This window comes from Antechinus flavipes, chromosome 6 (genome assembly GCF_016432865.1).
Source record: "Antechinus flavipes isolate AdamAnt ecotype Samford, QLD, Australia chromosome 6, AdamAnt_v2, whole genome shotgun sequence".
In the NCBI taxonomy this organism is placed as follows: Eukaryota; Metazoa; Chordata; class Mammalia; order Dasyuromorphia; family Dasyuridae; genus Antechinus; species Antechinus flavipes.
This window is the reverse complement of record NC_067403.1, coordinates 213,198,687-213,213,018: the sequence shown is the minus strand read 5'-3', so window position 1 is coordinate 213,213,018 and position 14,332 is coordinate 213,198,687. Positions and strand designations below refer to the sequence as shown.

At 38.7% G+C, this 14,332-nt stretch overlaps 1 long non-coding RNA gene across 2 annotated transcripts in view; it reads right to left on the bottom strand.

Annotated features, from left to right (window-relative positions):
* LOC127540459 (uncharacterized) overlaps positions 1-6,332 on the bottom strand; it is a 75,330-nt gene extending 68,998 nt beyond the window's left edge. For both annotated transcript variants that reach the window (XR_007948153.1, XR_007948152.1), the window contains exons 1-2: positions 6,230-6,332; positions 3,591-3,697 (exon numbers count right to left, since the gene is read on the bottom strand). This is a non-coding gene — a long non-coding RNA (uncharacterized LOC127540459). The remainder of the gene's footprint in view (positions 1-3,590; positions 3,698-6,229) is intronic.
* Between the last annotated feature and the right edge of the window lie 8,000 nt (positions 6,333-14,332).

The following is a 14,332-nucleotide window of genomic DNA, read 5'->3' as shown; positions in this document are numbered from 1 at the left end:
AAAAACTTCTCCATTTGCTGTTAACTGATGGTTCCACAGAGGGATGGTGTGGCGCTAGCTGATGGTGTTAAATCAGCACAGGCAGTAGGGAACCGATCTATACTTTGTTGGATCTCCACTTTGAGGGCTGCATTGAATGTACAATCATCTGTAAACAAAAAGTCAGCCCTCGTACTTCCTCCATTTTAGTTTTGGCTTTTTCAAGTTGAAGAATTTGACCAACAGTTCAATAACCGACTTGAATGTCCTGCTCAAAAGCGTTTGACAACAAAGTTGAAAACAGCATGCTAAAAAGCATGGGACCAAGCACCCAGTCTTATTTCACTCCATTGGGGACTGGGAAAGCTCGAGAACATCATCCATTGTCTATTACCCGGCAAGCTTGCCATGGTGAAATCGATAGACTATATGGATGGATTTCTCTGGGCAACCAAATTTTTACAATTTTCTATAAGCCCTCATGACTTCAGGAATTGGAATCGCTTGCATTTAAATTGTCTTAGGAAGATTCTGAAGATCACCTGGCAGGATGAGGTACCAGACACTGGGGTCTTTTCTCAAACTAAACTGCCAAGCATTCCAACTACTGCGGAGAGCACAACTCCATTGGACCATATTGTGCAAATACCAAATAATAAAGATTATTTTATGGAGAATTCACCCAGGCCAAGTACTTGTAAAGTGATCCAAAAAAGCAAACTCAAGAATTTTATAATCAATTGTATGACAGGGGAGACACTGGCACAGGACCGCCCAGCGTGGTGTGCCCTCAGAGAACGTGCTGTGCTCTATGAGCAAAGCAGAATTGAATTAGCTCAGGGGAAACTTGAGATGCACAGCCATCCCAAATGTGCATATGGACTATTTGTGTCTGATCTTTGGCAGAGGATTCTGAGCTTGTATCGGACTGATCGACTACAGTCAGACACACTGTAACTTGACTCTAACATAATGATGTCATTTTGGTCCTCTCTGAGAATGAAGGACAACTTGAATGCTTATGGAACCTGTGGGCTGCCCATCAATTATCCCTCACTCTCATGATTAACCAGGTTATCTTCCTTTCAATTATCCGTTGCTTTGATGGTATCCTGTTCTGTTGTGCCTGCAAAATTCCTGGTTTTCATTGTGTTGGGCCCTTGCTTCATTCCATAGAGGGGGTGATTTTCATATTTAATTCCTCAGAGATTATAGTGTTCCAAAACTTGCAGGAAGAATATTGGTACTATTATTATTATTATTTTTTTGAATAGGCTTTGCTTCCAAGAGAGGCTTGCAGAAGCTTTGCAATTTCCTGAAGTCAATTTGGACCACTTTGCATTTCCTAATTAATTCTGGCTCCAATTTGTTGTCCATTTGAACTCTGTTACCAATTTGTTGCTGTACAACTTCTATAAACTGCCTGTCCAATTGTGTGTGATGGTTTGGAAAACAGGCATCTTTCATCCATTTGATTTTTCCTGTGTGGATCACTGAGCCAAACTCTCTTGAGTGATCACAGATCTCATTTGAAGGATCTGTAATATTCTAACATTTGATGCAACCAGCACAATATAATTCACAAACAAGAGCATTTGATGGCCTTCACCAATAATACAAAATCCCTCTTTGATTAATTCTCTATCCCGAGTCTCCTCCATGACAGTGGTGAACACTTTTGGTAAATGTGTATATAACATACATACATGTATACGTACACATATATGTATGTATATATGTGTATTTGTGCTTTATCCATGTCAATAACTCAAGGAATTTGATATGATGTTGAGAAATGAATGGGATCCATGTCATTGGAAGACAGTTTGTATTTGCTCCATTGAATCATATGCTTTTAAAAAATATTCAACAAATAAGCACAGTGGGATTTTGTACTCTTTATACCTTTCAAAAAAAAATCACACACATTGTGTGCTCAACTGTAGAATATTACTTGTGAAAGCCCATAGAAATGTGAGCTATTATTTAATCTTTGAGACACTCCTCCAGGAGGGCAAACTACCATTTGTCTCAATTTTTCAGGTAAAACTGAGGTTTCAAAAGGTTTTTTCTTGTTCAATGTCTTGCAACTCATAAGTAGCAGAGTTTATTAATCAAGACCAAGTTTTATGTCTTAAAATCTTATATTCTTCCCACTGTACCATGCTGCTTCTCCTATTCTAATACAGGTTCAGAAAGCAGCATCTTTCTGAAAATTACAAGTCTCCAAGAGCTATTCCTTGGAGATGTCTTTCCAAAAGGTACAAGGACATGGAACTTCTTGGGTAGTTATGGGAACTCATACCAATGAGCGTAAACCTGACAGAAAAGATGACTTGGGTGAGGAGACTCCAAGAGCTAGGAAATTGGACAATAAGGATTGTAGAATGTTGAACAGCCTGCAAAATTTCTAGACTATGACTGAGAAACTTCAGTGAACATTCTAGTCTGTTCAAACCTCAAGGGTTTATCTAGGACCCTGTCGAAACCTCTCCCTGGTCCTGAAGTTTAGAGGCAAGGGTTCTCAACCCTTTTTGTATTATGGATTGTTTTTCTAATCTAGTGAAACTTGTGGTACCTTTCTCAGAATATTTTTGCATGCATAAGTTAAAATACATAGGACTACAAAGGAAAACAATTATATTGAGATACTGTTTTTGATCCATGTTCTTTCCTTCCATCAATCCATCTGTGGATTCCAGATGAAGAACACCTATAATGAAGACTCCAGCAATTCACTAAGGAAATAAGAATAATAGCAAGCACATAATCCCTAGTCAATCTTCTAACATTGGAGGGAGGTGAGATTTGAGGGTGGCAATAGGAGAACAGCAAAAAGTCCAAAGAGCATTAGTAATAAAATTTGGAAAACAATAAGACAAAAATAACCTGGAGTTTGGCTGCCATTAGTGAGGTCAAAGATTTAGAGAAGGAGGAAATTTAGAGTCCAATCTTCTTATTTTATAGATGAGGTCTCGATTTCCAGAGCAGTTAAATGATTTGTCCAAAGTAATAAGTCATACTTAATGATACTAGACAGCACAGCCAGGATTTACACCCAGATCCTCTGACTCCAAGTGGACATCATACATTATGGACATGACCAGTGGCATAGCGAAATGGGAGAGAAGGTCAATGCTTATTTTTCTTTCAGCCACAGGACAGGCTTGGGAGATCCAAATATTATTGGAGATAAATAGTGGTCCAAAGGAAGAAGCATCTCTAGAAGAACCACCAAAGTGCAAAAATGCCACAGAACATCCCAGCAAATCAACATCAGAGAGAAAGATGGCACTTCACTTTGCAAATTCTATGCTTTGGTCAAACTGGACTGCTCTCCTTTCTCTTGGCTGTTGCTCATGCAACTATGAGATAAATTAACCATTTCCTTAAAAATAGAAGTTGATATAATTAATATTCACAAACTTGTCATCTATAGGCATGAATTAAGACTTAAACGATCTTTTGTCTAACTAGAAAAAATGGTCTAAGTCAACAGTAGAGAAATTTTTTCATATGATTCTGAGGATCATTATCTGACTATGCTTCATAAATGCAAATTAAAAATAAAATGGTGAAGAGGCATGTACCATAGAGAGGAGATAGCTTACCTTGGAGTCAGGAACATCTGGGTTCAGGTCCTTACTCTCACTCATATACTGACAGTGTGACTGTGAACAATTCATTTAACTTCTTGATACTCTGGGCAGTTGTCTATCTGTATTGACAAAAGAAGCTTATTCACTGGAAGTTTATTACAATGATAATATTACTGTTATAGACCCCTGAAATCAAGTGCTATTAATTTCCTTTATCATTTGTACTATAATTTTCTCTTACCAATAATTCATTAATAACAGGACCTACCTCACAGGGGTGGTTATAAAAACTATAAAAGTGATATTGTTTATTGAAAAAGTATTACAAATTTGTTCAAAGGAGTTCAGATAGAATAGTTCTGCAATAAGTCACTATCCTGTTATTATTTTTCATATTTAAATATTCTGTGTATTGCAAGGGACAGAAAAATAGCTTGGCTATTATTAATTTCCACCATCGGCCTCTCTGGTCTTGGTACAGATAATGTCTTTGCCACAGCTTCCATATTGATGTCCCTAATTTTCTTCTGTCCTTTTCATTTAGCTTTCCTTAATCCTTCCATTCCATCTCAGATGAAAGTAACTGCTTCTTTCTTTAAATGGCTCATCACACTTTTCCATTGCTCCATCACATTCTTATCTTTCAGATCTACACTCCCCATATTCAGTCTAGATAGAGTGCTCACCTTTCTCTCAACATATTACTAATCCATTTTGCTTACTCATTTTCATTGTTAAGAATATAGAAGTTTGTTCCAATATGTCTGTATACATTGTTAAATTTCAATATTTCTCATTAGATAAACTGAAATAATGGGCTTGAAGCTATTTATTAACTATCATTTAATAGATCTTGGGAATCTTCACCCCCTCCTCCAAATGTTTGGCTCTCTCTTTATACCAAAATTTTAATTTAAATTCAAATGTTATTAGGATTTAAATAAACTCAAATATTGATTTAAGCCAAATAAACATCAACATTACTTGTTATGCCATTTACTAACAGTATAATAAATAATGCAACTAACAGTTATTTGTAATATATTAAGTGTGAGAAAGAACATGGCCAAAGTCACCTCCAACCATCTGATTTCTTAATTCTAGAAACAATTTTGTTATTCAGTTTTTTTTCAGTATGTCACTTAAAGTCTTTTCTCAAAAATTATCTTATTTTTTTCTCAAGATAAGGGTTAAACCTAATTCTCAGTCCTTCCCCCTTTCGATTATTTCTTCAGTCATCATAGTTAACAATATTTTTTGAATAACAATTAAATTCCATTCTTTCATAGACTTTTCATAGAATGACAATTAAACTTCCATTACCTCATAAAGATTACAGTACCAGGATATATACAGCCTCTGTGGGAAAGGCTATTATTGAAATTGGTATTATATATAGTTATTTATATGCAAAGTATATCCTTCTTCATTAGATTATAATCTTCTCAAGGGCAGAGGCTCTGTTTTTTTTGCTTTTTGTTTTTTTTGGCACCAAGTGTAGCAATTTGTATATAAAAAACCCTTAATAAATGTTTAAGAATTCAAATTGAAATGAAATAAATTGAAATGTATGGAGGGAATACCAACTGAGAAAAAGAAGATTATAGAAGTACTCTCAGCCTAAGAAAGGAGAAAAAAAGACTTGATAATTTCACTAATTGAGTGGTACAGTGGAAAGAACACCTGTCTGGATTCTAGAAGATCTGAATTCAAACTTGGCTATGTGACTCTGGGCAAGTCACTTAACACTGTTTGCCTCATGTGTAAAATGAGATGGAGAGAGAAATGGCAAACCATTCCAGTATCTTTGCCAACAAAACCCCAAATGGAGTCATGAAGAGTCAGACCCAACTAAGCAACAACTAAACATATAAAAAAAGCCTTATAACTGGAGAGAATAAGGGTGGAGAGGGTATTCATGACCTTTTTAAAAATTCTATAATTTACAAAAATTCTTGTGTATAGCACCAACAACCACAGACCACAGGCACTTGAGATACAATTATTTGCTGTGGGGTGAGCATCAGTCATTATTGAGGCATGATTATTTTTGTTTAAAAATAAAGTGGAGAACAGATCTGTTTTCAAGATATTTTGGTCCATGCAGACAACCAGCTAGATCATCCAGGCTCAAACTCCTCTGGAAAATTGCCTTAATTTTCCACTTTGCATCTGAAGTTTGAGCTGGTTCTAATACACTCCTTGTGCCATATAACTCTCTAAAACCACAAATTATGGAGTCTGTGGTAGAAGGATTTTTCTCACCAAGATAGGTTATATTATTCTTATGCAATGTCAGATTTAGTTCTCCTCCCAATTGTTTGTATGTACTTATCTATGTCCAGATTGTTTTCTTGAAGGCAAATGGAGAGTCAGGAGGGCAGAAATTGTTTTGTTTTTGTCTCTCTATATCCAGCACTCTATGTGGGGGGCTTAATAAATGCTTGTTGAATTGGATTAAATGGAATCATTGAGAAAAAACACCCTTCTGGGTCACAAATCTCAGACATCTCCCAACACATCCCCAGGGAAGTCCCATGCAACTTAACAGGATATAGAATCAGAGAAAGGAACTACTCCACATATATCAAACTTCAGAAATTTCACTGTTTTTAATTAAAACAATAACAACAACAAAAAACGCCTCTCACCTGGTTTTCCTTTTTTCCCCTTCTTCCAAAACACAGCTCCATAATCACGGGATAAGTGAGTGAACAACCAGAAAGACAAGCCCAGGAGCTGTCCCTCCTTTTATAGTTACCTGCTGCACTCTGCAAATGAGAGAAAGTGGTCAATGCCTTTTTTGAGATTATTGGTAGCAGCTGCTGTCTTCTCGCCCCCACAGCTCAGCTACCTTGATTTCTTGATTGTTCACACTCCTGATGAGTTCACACAACAGCACCCGGTCAGAAATATGCATAAAGGCCTTGGCTGGACACTTGACAGATCATAGTTGTGGGGAGGGAAGTTTTGGGGGCAGCTTGACCCCTGATGTTCGGACCTGAATTCCAGACAAAGGCTAGTCTGTAGTAGCTGCAAATACAGTCGGATAGTCATTTAGGAGAGTTGCGCTCTTGGAGACTGCTTGGCTCCAGATGTTGGGGTTGTGAGCCAAAAGATCTGCCTATGGACCTTGTATTGTGTTAAGTTCTCTCAAAGAAGCCACTGTCTGATACCCAGAGAACGAAGAACAGTTTGCTCTTGGTTCACAGAATCACAGAATGTCAGAGCAGTGGGGAATCCTTAGACAGTATCAGTCTCTATCTCCTTGTTTCATAAATACAAAAACTGGACCTCAAAAGGGTTAAGGGACTGGCCCATAATTACCCAGCTCTAGTTAATTGTATGAGATCGGAACTCAGGTCTGTCCCGTTTCCAGATCCAGCAGTCTCCGCCATGCTACATTCCCAATCCACCTTGAGAGGCAGTTTGGCTTAATGGCTTCAAATATAAGCTCTGCTAATTAATCCCTGTGAGAGTTTAAAAAGCATTTCATCTTTTTGTGCCTTGGTTTCCTCTTGTGTAAATCAGGGTGTTGGAATAGATCACTTCTTAGACTCTTTCTAGGTTAGATTCAAAATATTTATGCATAATAAATCATAAAGAAATTTACTTTAAAACAACTTGTAATGTTTAACATATATTGCATTACTTGCTGTCGGGGAGAGGGGAGAGAAAAAAAAACTGGAAAACAAGGTTTTGCAATGGTGAATGTTGAAAACTATCTTTGCATGTATTTTGAAAGTAAAAAATTATTATTTAAAAAGCAATGTTAGCACATATATGTATATATACACATATATGTGATTTTACCATTTATTAAAGACAAAAGCAAAACTGCATACTGATATGCTTTTACATAAAGAATTAAATCTTAACAAAATATTTGCTATCTTTTTTACTATTGCCAATTTTTTTGCAACTCCCACAATTGGTTATGTGACCCCATGTAGGGTCATATCCCATGTTAAAGAAGTTTTGGTTTAGGACAAAGACCAATAGATCTGAAGTCAGAAAACCTGTGTTCAGGTATAGATTTCATCACTTACTAGACAAAGTCACTTTCTCTGAGTCTCAGTTTACCTAAATGTAAAATTAGAGATCACCTAGCCTAAACTCCTAAAGCCTGTTTCCATTCTAAATCTTTTATTCTAATCTGTGCAAAATGTCTTCTATGTTTGAAATGAACCATCAGTTCTGACCCATCACTATTTTTTAGAATTCTTCTCTTTAAGGCTCAGCTCACTTCATATCATCTCTTCCATGAAGCCATCCTTGCTCACCAGTTGTTAACATCCTCCACTTCTTCAAATAAGACCAGAACATCTTGTCTTATCTCCCTTTTGTCTCTTTTGGTCCCTCCCTTATCTGTGTATCATATCCCTCCAGTAATCAACAGCAAGCATTTATTAAGCAACTGCTTTATGTCAGGAACCGTACTAGATATTGGGGACACAACAACATGATGGAATATTCTTTCCTCAAGGGCTAGTTTTTGTATATGTTCGTTCTTCTATTACTTTTTTTTTGTAATCCCAGCACATAGCACAGTTCCTGACATATGTTGTTCTTGTTTAGTCATTTTTCAGCAATCAGACTCATTGTGACCCCATTTGGGGGTTTTCTTGCCATTTTCTGGAGTGATTTGCCATTATCTTCTCCAGCTCATTTTACAGATGAGGAAACTGAGGCAAACAAGATTAAGTGACTTGTCCAGGATTATACCGCTAATAAGAGTCTGAGATCAGATTTAAATTGAGGAACATGAGTCTTCCTGACTCCAGACCCAGTAATCTATCCATGTCACCATTTAGTTGTCTTGCCCAACACATAGTAGGTATTTAATGACTATTTGTCAAAAATTTGAATTGAACTATTTGTTATTGAATTGAAGTGAGGATAATTTCCAGTTCTAATTCAATTCTAATTCTAATTTGGAAGACATCAGAAATGAATTTAGGCTTGGGGGAGATGTAACATAACTGAGAAAGTCTAAATTTATTTGGGATTTCCTGCTGCTGATGAGAGAATACATAAGGATAATGTACTCAGCCTGTGGTAGTCACACGAGATGCCCTCAGAACTCCTTTTCAGCCTGAGATTCTTCTATAAAATGCAGAAGAGGAGCTGCTGGGAGCCACGTTTCCAATTCAACTATCAGTTAAAGTATTCAAACTCTCTGGGGAAAAACTGGGATGTGGTTCCTGGTAACCAATTGTTACCTAATTTTCAGTCTCTAGTAGATGTTTTTGTTCTGAAGTTCAAGATCCAAAATACTCACAATCAGCCAGAGAATGTTCCTGCCACGTCTTCCTGGAAGCTCCATTGAATCTTGTTGGGCATAAAATCACAGAATTTATAGTTGAAAGTGGTTTTGGAGGATACCTAGCCCAAGTTCCCTAATCTCAGACATGAAGAAACCGAGATGTTCCTACATACATGTCCTTTACCATTAAACCACCCAGGTATAGCCAGGGATTCAAGATTCAGGATTGCAAAAGTAGACACAGTGGAGATGATCCACAGGGTGGTGAAGAGAGCATTGGACCAGGAGCTATAGAAGGTCCAGACTGGAATCCTGGTTCTCCCACTTGCTGGCTGTGTGACCTCAGGGGACTGCTTCATCTCTCTGAGCATCTTATCCGTCATTTGTCAGATAAGAATAATGATGCTTCCCTTACCTCCCGCACAGAGTTATTGTGACAATCCAAGAGAGAGATAATGAATGTGAAATGAGGTAATGGATACAAAGCCCTATGTAAACATCAGGGGAAGAATCTGCTGACTACAGGGGGCTGGTTTGATGAGGGAGGCAGGATGAGACAGTGGATAGAACTCTGGATTTCATAGGTTTATAGATTCACAGATTTGGAGTTAGAGGGAACATTAAAAAACATTTGTGTCTTTTGTAACCTAATCTTTGCAGATAAAGAATCTGGGGTACCGAAACCCAACTAGTAAGTGTCTGAGACTGGTCTAGGAACTTAGGGATTCCCAACCCCAGATTCACTGCTTAGGTTTGAAGCTAAGCTTTGCCCATAGGTCTCCATTTCTTCAGCAGTAAAATGAGCTTGTTGGGTTAGATATCTCCTAAGGTTCCTTTCTGTGACCTTATAATGTTTTATGAAATTCTGATCCTCTTGCGGGGGTCCTCAAACTACGGCCGTGGACTAGATGCAGCAGCTGAGGACGATTATCCCCCTCACCCAGGGCTATGAAGTTTCTTTATTTAAAGGCCCACAAAACAGTTTTTGTTTTTACTATAGTCTGGCCCTCCAACAGTCTGAGGGACAGTGAACTGGCCCCCTATTTAAAAAGTTTGAGGATCCCTGTGACTTAGAGTCTCCTAGAACTTTGGAAAAACTCTGTATTTAGTACTGACATTTGAACCTATTGTTTATTATCATAGTCTCCCCATAGTGTGAAGGCCCCCAGAGATCTGGACAAATTTAGGGATTGCTGAAGTCCAATTGGTCTCTGAAGAGGGACACGATTTTCAAAAGTAGCTAATCTGAGGAATATCAAATTCTTTGTCCTAACTCTGGCCCTACAGTATGTCTGATCTATATTGGGCAAGTGCCCACCACTTTCTGGGCCTCAGTTTCCCCCTCTGAAAAGTGAGGGGATTGGACAAGATGATCACTACGGGCCTTGATGTTGAGGAATTCCAGGATCCTAAACTCCTTGCTTTAAGACCCTCCCAGAGATCTACTTAGAAGCTTCTGCTAAAACAGCATTTCCAAAATTTCCTCCAGGCCCTCCCTTTCCCCAGGAGAGATAGAGAAAGTCATGTCAAGATCTCATCCCCTCAGAATTCTCTCTGTGAATTCAGCAGCTGAACAACATCCAGAAATACTGCAGGGGGGCCGGGGGAGGGGGAAGCTGTGGAATCTGAGGCATTTATGACTTAGTGGGATTCTTCCCAAACTCCAGGCATCTTTCAAAGCATTCCTTGCTTCATCATCTCTCTTTCTCAGTTCTGCAGCTCAGCCAGATAGCTAAGGAGTGATTCCTGGACCGGTCCTCCGGCCTGCTGGATCGGGCCAGACCCTCAGGCCACATGGTGGAGAAGCCAAAGGGATGGGCCCTGAACTTCCGAGTTATGAGTTATCGGGGGAGCCTGAGCCAGAGCTGGCAATGACTTTGGTTTTTCTTCCTTCTCCCTTCCCTCTCATGCCCCCATCCCCCAGCTTCCAGCTAGACAAAAAGGACCAGTATCCATTCCTCCTCTCCTCTCATCCTTTCCTTCCCACTTCTAAGGGCTCCCTGGGAGCCAGCCTCCTGAGGACAAGCTGAGGGATGAGTCAGGTCCTAAAGAGAACCATCCACTCTCAGTTCCACATTTGGCTTGATGGCGCGCTCTCCAGGAGCAAAGGAGGTAGAGAGCCAGCAGGCCTGGAAGTCATGAAGAAAGCCCTGCTGGACTTTGTCATCTCTCAGACCATTGTTACTTGCTCCATTTGGTCTCTGCTCACTCATCTTCAGGCTAATCCCTCTGCTGCTCTGAATCACTAGAATTATCTGGCAATGTGCTTGACGGGAAGCCAGCAGGGTCAGGTCCCGCCTTCCCTGGCAGCCTGCCCTCAGAGCGGGGCTGGAGGCAGGCAGGCCCTGGCACCATATCAGGGAGTGGGGAGAGGGGAAAAGCATTCTCTGTTTTAGGCTTAGAAACCCTAAAGCACAAGTTCTTAACTTGGGGTCCATGAACTTTAAAAAAAATATTTTGACAACTGTAGTTTATTTTTGTAATCCCCTGCATTATATCTTATTTTATGCATTTAAAGCTTTCTGAGAAAGTGTCCACCAGCCTCATTAACTTGCCAAAGAAAATCATGATACAAAAATGCTAAAGAAAGAATCTCTTCCCTAAAGAACCCATAGAATCTGGTCTGGAAGAAGTTATTTCATTCATCCCACTGGTCAGAATTACACTGAAAGACAATTTTCTACCCCAGTCTAATCCAGGAAAAGTCTAAGAAAACCCTCATTTTCTTTTGATATTATATTTCCATAACTCAGTTTAAAAAAAATTACCAGGGAGAGAGAAAGAAGGAAAATGAAATAGAAAGAGCAATGGTAGGTGATAGGTAGAGATAGATGCTAGAAAATTTAGATTCTACTTCCCACTGATAACCTGCTATGTTATGTTGGACAAGTCATTTACCCTTTGTGGGACTGTTTTTCCCTATGTAAAATAGACTAGTGGGTCTTGGTAGCTTCTGTAGTTCCTTTCCAGCCTTTAGTCTTTATGATCTTCCATGATTACTGGGCAAATCAGAGGAATGAAGAAAGCTCAGAGATTACAACCTAAGCACTGGGATCATCCCAACGCATGGGTTCAGTTCAGTTCTGTGAGTCATTTTCCTATTTCTTTCTAACTGGTTTCCCAGGCTTGTCTTAAGGTGCCTGAGCAAAGGCTTTTGGGTCTTTGAGTCGGCCATGATGGGACAACCCCAAAGGCTAATGCTGTCTTGGAATCAGATAGGCTTAATTCCCATGTCTTTCTTCTCATGACCTGACTACATCAAGAGTTCTGTGCTTGGTTCTGGATATCACACCTTAGAAAGGCCATGGGTAAACTGGAGAACATCCAGAGAAGGATAAACAGAAGGATGATGGACCTCAAGATAATCCTGTTGGTTGAAGGACCTGGGGGGACTTAGTCTGGAGAATGAAGATTGAATAGCTCTCATCAAGTTTTTGAAAAGCTATCTTGTGGACGAGGTACTTAGACTTATACTGTTTGGTTCTAGAGAGTAGAAAGTCAAGATTCTGAGCAAATGATGCAAAGAGGCAGATTTGGACTTGATGTTACTAAAAATCCAAGAGGAAAACTCATTTTCCTGAGTTCAAATCTAAGTTTAAATTCTTATTAAGTATATATATATATATAATTAAGGGCAAGTCACTTAGCTCTGTTTACCTCAATTTCCCTATCTGTAAAATGGTTGGAGAAAGAAACAGCAAACTATTCCAGTATCTGCCCCCAAATCCCCCAAATGGGGCCACTAAGAGTTGGATGTGACTGAAAAATGACTGAACAACAAAACAATAAAAATGGAATGGACTATCTTTGGAGGTGATAGATTACTCTTCTTTGGAAGTCTTCAAGCTGCACAACCATTTTAGCTCATGCTAAGAGATTATCATTCTGATTGCTAACTCATACTGATAAGTTGGATCTATAGAGCTTTAGGGGTCTTAGGGATAATCCTGAGAATCAGAGATAATAAGGTCCCATATAGGGTTATTTTGTTGTGGTTCATTCATTTCAATTATATTCTATTCTTCCTGATCCCATTTGAAGTTTCTTGGCAAAGATAATTGGAATGGTTTGTCATTTCTTTCTCCAGCACATTTTCATGGATGAGTAAACTGAGGAAAATAAGGTTAAATGACTTGCCCAGGATCACATACATAGCTAGTAAGGGATTAGACCCATTTTTCCTCAATAATATTTTTTCCAAATACATGTAAAGACAGTTTTCAACATTCATTTTTATAAGATTTTGCATCCTAAATTTTTTCTTCCTCCCTCCATCCCTTACTGGGCAGGTGTCTACTTACTCCTCAACACAGTAAGCAGTCTGATATAGGACACATGTACAATCCTTTTAAACATATTTCTATATTTGTCATGTTGTGCAAAAAAATATCGAACCAAAAGGGAAAATACCATGAGAAAAAAAAAAGCAAACAAACAAAGGTGAAAAAACTATGTTTTGATTCATTTTCAGTCTCCATAGTGCTCCCTTTAGATGCAGATGGCACTTTCCAACCCAAGTCTACTGGAATTGTCTGGGATCACTGTATTGCTGAAAAGAGCCAAGTCCATCATAGATGATCATCACATAATTTTGCTGCTACTGTGTATAATATTCTCTTGTTTCTTCTCACTTCACTCAGCATCAGTTCATGTAACTTTGCAGGTTTTTCTGAAATCTGCCTGCTCTTCATTTTTTGTAGAACAATAATATTCCATTACATTAATATTCCATAACAAATTTGTGCATATATCCATGCTTGTACAATGGTGGTTTAATGCAGGTGTTGACTCCATCAGCTTGCTTGACTGATGCAACTTTTCTGTATATACTGCTGGGGAGATGGTTTCCAGGAGAATTATCTTGATGCTAAAGGGAAGGAAATACCTTGAAAAGATTGTGGAGTTTTCATGGACCTTCTGCAATTGGTTCTAGTTAGCTAATCCAGTGGTTAATAGGAATCTTTTTGTTTGGCTGCATAAATAAAACTGAAAATGTCTCAAAAAGGCTCCATCAATTTTGCTTTCCTCTCTTTAGCTGCATTTGCATTTGGAGAACTATACTGATTCCTTCACAGATCCAATGACAGATTATGTTCGCAAGAAGAAAGAAAGGGCTTTCTTTTCCTCAGGAGCCATAGAACCCCTGGACAAAGGCTCTTATGATCTTTTTATTGTTCTGGGTGCAGGGAGTGGCGTTTCCTTCCATGAGAGCTACAAGAATTGGGATGCAGGTGTTGCAGCCAGCCCAATGGTGATGCCATAAGGAGCGAGAAGGGATCTCCAGGAGTAACTTTGGGGACCCCAGCCCTACAGAAGGAATCATCCAGTAGTCAAGTCACATCTGGTGGGACTAATGTTATGTAAGAGTTAAGTTTTGAGTCTAGTCCTCCAGAGACTGTATAGAATTGAATATTTCCTAAAGTTATTGAGATAAATGTTTGTTATTATATGTTTGAAGTAAATATTGCTGATTGATATTAAGTAGTTA